Below are 6,781 nucleotides of genomic sequence, written 5' to 3'. Positions count from 1 at the left end.
GACCTCGTCCAGGGACCCTCTGGGCTTCTCCAGGACGGGCTGGGCTGCGAGCCTCAGCCTCAGCCTCAGGACCCCGGGGTCGGGCCTGGCTCGTCTGGAGGGTGGGGCTGAGCTGGGCCCTCCCCGGGGGCAGGGGGCAGGTCCGGGAGCGGGGGTCCCGGGGGGGGGCCTCACCCGGCCGAGGAAGCACTGGAGAAACCATTTGGGGCTGTAGATGCCGGTGGACATCTGCTCCTCGTCCTGGCGGGAGGGCAGGGGGTGCTCAGGCCCCACGCCGCGGCCCCTGGAGCCGGGTGGACGCGCTCCCCGCGGCCCAGCCCAGCCCCGAGGGCGCCCCCGGGCCCCAGGGGGAGGAACGTGACCCCAACTCTGGGCAGCTCGGAGGGAGGGCCATGCCCCCCACCCCCTGCCCCGGGCTCCGGGGACGGAGCCTCAGGAGCTCCCACTCGCCCCCACTCGCCATGTGCTTCCTCAGGTCCGGGAGAGCTCTTTGGAGGACCCGCTCGTGATGTCTCTGGAACCTGAGGAGCTTCGGGAAGCCCGGGACGAAGAAGCCTGAGAAGGCCCCAGGCCCCCACGGTCAGGGCCTCCTCCTGCACCAGGCGGGGTGGGGGGTGTCGGGGCAGGGGCCTCCCCGCCACGCCCTGACCCCCGTGTGCCCACCGCCCTCGGAGCCCTGGCTGGATCCGCTCTTCCCAGAGGGCAGGGCCTGCCTCCCAGGCCGGGGGCGCGGGGCCCGGGGACCCTCGTCCTCACAGAGACCCCGCGGGGCGTGGGCTGGGGGCTGAGGACCGGGCCCGGCTGACCCAGCACCCTCTCTCCTGCGGGGGCCGCCGCGGGGACAGGCGGGTCCCCAGCCCCGAGGGGCAGCGGGTGCAGGCCAAGGGGAGGGTGATGGGCGTGCACGGCCCTCTGCTGTGGGGCTTGGGAGTGAGGCTGGGGGCCCCCGGGAGGGGGAGACGCTGCCCCCTGGGCCCCGTGTGGCCGTGGGCTGGCAGGGGGGCCTGGGGGACAAGCCGGCAGCCCGGCGGGAGGCTGGGGGAGCAACGGGAGTGCGTGCCTGGCCTGCAGACGGTGGGGCGGGTGGCCGTGGCTCCGGGACCCCGAGGCCACCGGGGAGGCGGGGCCCTTGCCCGTGGGGGGGCGAGCTGGGGGGTCCCCGCCTGCCCCCCGGTGCAGCAGCCTGCGGGGAGGCCCTCCTGAGCTCCCCGGCGGGCCCCTACCGTGCATGGAGTGCCGGTCGCCCACCATCAGCTGGGCCAGCGCCCAGAAGGCGTCCTCCTCGGGCAGGAACATGAGGAGGACGGCCGCGATCTCGCTCATGCCCTGGCAGTAGCCCACCTCCTGCAAGAGCCAGAGCCCCACGGAGGGCGTGCGCCCCGAGGCCCCCTCTGAGCCCTCCCCGCGGGCGTCAGGCTCCCCCGGCTCCCTCCCAGCCCGGGCTCCCGGAGGGGGCTCCCAGAGGGCGGGGGAGCAGGTGAGGGCCACCCGGACCAGCTGGGGCGCGAGCACCCCGGGCCCCGCTACCGAGCCCTGCGGCCGCCGTGCCAGGACCCCCGTCCTCAGGCCAGCAGGAGGGGCCTCCGTGAGCTGTGCCAGGCTGTAGGGGACCCGCCAGGTCTGGAGACCCCCCAGAGGGCAGGTCGGCGGGGGGGTGGGGGGGCCTGACTGTGGCCCCTGGCAGGTCCCACGAGGGGAGCTGGGCCAGGACACCCCGCGGGGCCGGGGAGCGTGTGAGCTGGGGTCCTCGGGGACCCTTCTGGAATGCGCCGTGGAAGGGGGCGGCCTCCTGGGCGCCTCGGCCTCGTTCCCTTCGGGGGAGTGGGAGCCTTCCCCGCCCGGGCTCTCGTCGGTAGTGCCGTCTGTCAGGGTCCAGACCCGAGCTCTAGGACGGCCGCGGTGCACGCGGGGGCCCCGGGCAGCCCCGGCCCTCGGGCACGCAGGCCCTGCCTCCCCTGGGAGGTCTGCACCCCGCCCCCTGCCCGTCCCGGAGGAGAGAGACCCTCCCCGGCATCTCGGGGGCCGTGGAGCCGGGGCCATAACTGTGAGTCCCGCTGGTCACCACCACTCAGGACAAGGCCGCCCGCGGGGCAGGAGGCGGGGGCAGGGACACTCACCGTGTCGTACACCGAGTACGCTGCCAGTACGCAGAACAGGGCTCGCTGCCTAGGAGGGGGGACAGCGGGGGGCTCTGCTCAGTCAGCCCCCGCCCAGCGAGGCCGCCGAGGTGCCGACACCGGCCCCGCAGGCCCCGCGGCCCGCAGGGCCCCTCCGCGGGGGCCGATCTCCGGGGTCAGGTCTGCGCACGGGGACAGGCGGCGACCTCACACGTGCAGCGTGCCGGGGGTTCAGTGCACCCTGGGGTGTCCGACGCCTCCGAGCGGCTCCCGCCGTGGGGTGTGCAGCTCCGGGCTCCCCCAGCGCCGCCAGCGCCCCGGGCCTCCAGCCCTGGAGCGGCCCCCCCCCCCCCCCCCGCACGCCCCCATGGGAGCCAGCGCTCCCCCTGCCCCGGTCCCCGCAGCCCCTGACGCCTCTCCTCCGCTGCCCTGGCCTGGCCCGGCCCCGTGTCCCGGGAACACCACCAGCCCCACGTGACCCCTGCCCCGAGCCCACGCAGCCGGGGCATCCGTGGCCCTGAGCGCACCCCCAGGTCTTCCCAGGTGTCCCTGGGCTGGACTCTGTGGGGGGCACCCCGGGCCCGCCCATCCCAGAGCATCTCGGGGCTCCAGGTCTGAGCCGCCGTGAGGAGTGCAGGGAACGTCGTGCAGGTGTGACCCCGATACAGGCTGCGAACCCCTGGGGTCACTATCTGAGCACGGGGGCGTACGGGGTGCGGCCCCCTCAGCGCTGCCAGGAGCCGCCCGATGCCCCCCGCACGGCGGCCTGAGTCTGCACCCCGGCTCCGCGGCCCCCGGGCCCGGGCTGCTGGAGGCCGGCTCCCCCCGGGCCGGGGGTCACAGGTCAGGCTGACCCGGCCGCGCTCTGAGGGCCGCGGGGGCCCCGGGGGGCAGCAGGTTCCCTGCAGGGAGGAGCACCGAGTTCTCGTGGGGAGACGGTCCGAGCGGCCCGCCCGGGAAGCCCAGCCACCCATGCCTGGCGTATCCCCAGCCCCGCCCCTGGCGCCCCTGCAGGTCACCCCTGGGGTCCCGGGCTCCCACACACCCCGCCCGCTGCACACACAGGTAGCTGCACCCTATGCTCCACCCACCTGCAAGCCCCTGTCGGGGGGCTCCCTGCCTTCCCCACCCCCCCGCGGCCCCTGGGGACTCTGCGGGACACCCGGGCTTCTGACGGGAGCAGGCCGTCCAGAGAACCCCAAGGTGGCCGGGGAGGCTGAGCATGTCCCACAGGGGGCAGCTGCACCGCGTCCTCGTGGGGGTGGGGTGGGGTGGCGGTGGGGGCGGGATCGATAGTGTAGGGGTGGGGGTCTGGGGTTGTGGGGGATGGCGTGGGGGGTGATGCAGGGGGATGGCGTGGGGGGCTGCGGACACAGGGCACCCCCTTCTCTAAGGTGCACACGGAGACGTCTACAGATAAAGGCGACCCCAGTCTGGGGTTTGCTGTGACCCCTGCCCCTGCCCCTGGGGCCCCGTGTGCTCCGCGCAGGGCCTGCCTGGACCGGGGCGGCGTCGGGGGGGGGGGGGGGGGGCGTCATGCCGTGTGTGCTCACCAAGTGCAAATTGTCTAAAACAAAATGCCCAGAATTCAGAAGTACATAAAGCACCGGAGGGTGGGTGTCACCCTGACCTGTCCGACCCTCGTCGGGTCCACGTGTCCCGGTCCAGCCGCGGCCATGCACCCTGGCCCCAGGTCCCCTTCGTGCCCCCCACGCCCCCACCCCGGCCCCCTGCTCTTCACGGGGCCGCCCCTCACCCCCTTGGGGTTCAGCTCAGACGGTGACCCCTGGAGGCCCCGTCCTGCGGCCTCCCCATCCCCGAGACCCTGGGGTTGGGGGCACGGGGGTCATCCCCAGCACCCTACCACGTGGCAGTGTGTTGTTTGCTGCCGTCGCTCCCCCCGGCCTCGGAGACCCCGTGTCCCCAGCACAGAAGCCCCCGGGCCTCTCCCAGGCCGGGCCCCCGACCCCCGAACCCCGCTGGCCCAGCAGCCTCACCCGACCCCGTAGCGGTCCCAGAACATGGTGTGACTGCGGAACGTGCGGTTGACGTCCAGGTCGATCTGCACGATGTCCCGGGAGGAGACCAGGGCCGCCTCCTTCATTGCCTGCGGGGAGACCCCGGGAGGAGGAGCCGGCGTCAGGGACACAGACCCCGACCTGTCAGCAGCTGCCGTCCTGGGCAGGGAGCCCCGGGGCCACCACGGGAGTGTGTCCTGCAGGAACCTCCACCCTTCCCCTGGGAGGCCGGGGACGGCGGGAGTGCCCACCGTGCCCGCGGGGCCTGCGTGAGGGCCTGTGCCCAGCTGTCGTGGGCGGGGAGGGGACTGAGGGTCAGCCCTGGACAGGGAGGGGACGTGGAGGATCAGCCCGGGTGGGGAGGGGACACGGGAGTTCAGCCCCGGGTGGGGAGGGGTCACGGAGGGTCAGCCCTGGGCAGGGAGGGGACCGAGGGTCCACGGGGAGTGGACGGGTCGGGTCCCACCTGGTATTTCCCGGCATTGCTGGCCTTAACCTGGTCGACGTTCAGCAATCGCAGCCACACCTGTCCCCGCACCTGGGGCGGGACCCCCTTGTACACCCGGCGTCGCAGCTGCGGGGAGGAAGGCAGTGCTGGTGAGAGGGGCCCAGGGCGGCCCCTTGGAGCCCAGGGAACACGAGGCATCTAGAAGGTTCCGGCGTCGGCTCCAGGGTGTCTGCAGAGAGGCTGGGTCTCCCTGGATCTGGGCCCCCCCCCACCCCCGTCCCCCGCGAGGAGCAGGGACCCTGGCCCCGACCTGACGCTCCCCCACCGCCGTCCCGGGGCCTGGGGAGGGAGGCCCGGGCTCCCAGCAGACTCTCCCCAGGCAGGGGGCTCCCCCGAGGACGGGGCAGGAGGACACTGAGGGCGGCCCCCCAGCCCCGTCAGGACGGAGAGCCCTCGGGGGCACCCAGCGCCCCACCTTCTCGCTGGGGAGGTAGTGGTCCCATCGCTTGAGCATTTTTATCCATTTGTCCGCGCGCCGGGTCTCCTGGCGGAGTTTCTGGGAGAGGACAGGCGGGGGCCGCAGGTGAGGCTCCCGCCGCGGGAGGTGGGCGCTCGGGCCGCGTCCAGTGCCCCGCGGGACCCGGAGGAGCCAGGAAGGCACAGGGCCCCCCGCGGACCGCGGCTCCGGGTCTCGGGTGCGTTCCCGGCGGCCCGTGCAGCGCTGGGACGGGGGACTGGGGAGACGCCCGGGGATGTCCTGGGGGACGCGGTGCAGACAGCTGGCCCCAGCTCCCCCCCACGTCCTGCCCGGGGCCCAGGACGGGCTCTCACCTTGGCCTCGCGGGGGCTGGGGTCGGGCAGCTCCCTGTCCCTGGAAGGCAGGAGACGCAGAGCCCTGAGGCCCCGGCCCCACAGCCACACACACACACACACACACACACCCCGTCTGCACCCAGCGTCCTGGGGAGGGCAGGGCTCCCCCGGGGAGGGCAGGGGCTGCCAGCGGCCTGAGGGCGGGCGGGGGCGGCGTCTGGGGGGTCTGAGGAGGGTGTTTGCCGGTGGTGGGCTGGGCGGGGACCCCTCGGGGCCCCCAGGGGGTGACCTGCCCCCCTCCTCGATGGACCAGCCCGAGAGCTGTCAGCGTGGCCCGGGTGCCCCGTGACCGTCCCGCTGAGGTCCCCCCGCCTCCCCAGGGCCTGACTGCCCAGCGTCCAGCCGGCCTCCCCCTGCCCCCTGGCCGTCCCCCTGCTGTCCCCGGGCTCCCCTCTCTGCTGTCCCCTCTGCCACCCTGGCCCATTTCACCTCCCGTCCTGTCGGAGCCCCTGAGCACGACCACCCCTGAGCCATCCCAGCAGACACTGGGCCGTGAGCAGGGCCGAGGGGGCCCCACCTGGGGTCTCCAGCATCCGTCAGGTTCTCGTGGGGCTGTTGACCCATCAGCCTCGTCCCCTGCGACCTAGGCCACTGGGCTGTCCCCTCCCTCCTTCCCGCCCAGGGCAGCCCCCTCCTCCTCTTGCCTCCTCCTGCCTGGTCGGGGCCTCCCTCTGCGGCCCCCCCCCCCTCCCTGCGCTGGCCTGGTCCCCGGCATCCACCTGCAGCCCCGCAAAAGCCTTCGGGTGTGGGCGAGAGCACCCCTGCGGACTCGGCCCAGACCAGGCCGTCCCCCTACGGAGAGCACGCCCCGGCCCCAGAGCCCCTCACGGGCGGGATCCCCTGCTGAAGGGACTGGACACCCCACCCCACCACCACCCCCGGATGCAGCAGGCTGACACCTGGGCCTGCCCAAAGCAGGCGTGGGGGCCCCTCCTCTGAGTGTCCAGGGGCCTCCCCCGGGCCCAGCTCCCTTCCTGCCCACGTCCCGGGTCGGCCTCCGGGGTGTCTCAGCTGCAACCCAGCGCAGACATGGCCCTCAGAGGGCTCCAGGGGACCAGGTCCCGACCTGGGGGCGGGGGGGTCAGCCTCCAGAGAGGTGTTCCTGCAAAGGCCACCCGCCCTGGGATGGATGAGGGGTGTCCAGGGGACTCACTGCAGAAAGCCCTGGTGGTCGGCGACCTTGCACAGTGACAGGTCCTGCGGAGACCCTGCTTGGGGCGCCTGCAACAGAGGGGGGCTCCGTGGTGGGGACCGATCAGAGCAGGGGAGTGGGGACAGAGACAGGAGGGAGCAGAAGGGCTCCTCCCTCCCCTGGATCCTGAGGG

Source organism: Vulpes vulpes, chromosome 6 (genome assembly GCF_048418805.1).
Source record: "Vulpes vulpes isolate BD-2025 chromosome 6, VulVul3, whole genome shotgun sequence".
NCBI classification, from domain to species: domain Eukaryota; kingdom Metazoa; phylum Chordata; class Mammalia; order Carnivora; family Canidae; genus Vulpes; species Vulpes vulpes.
Note: the sequence above shows the minus strand (reverse complement) of the source record.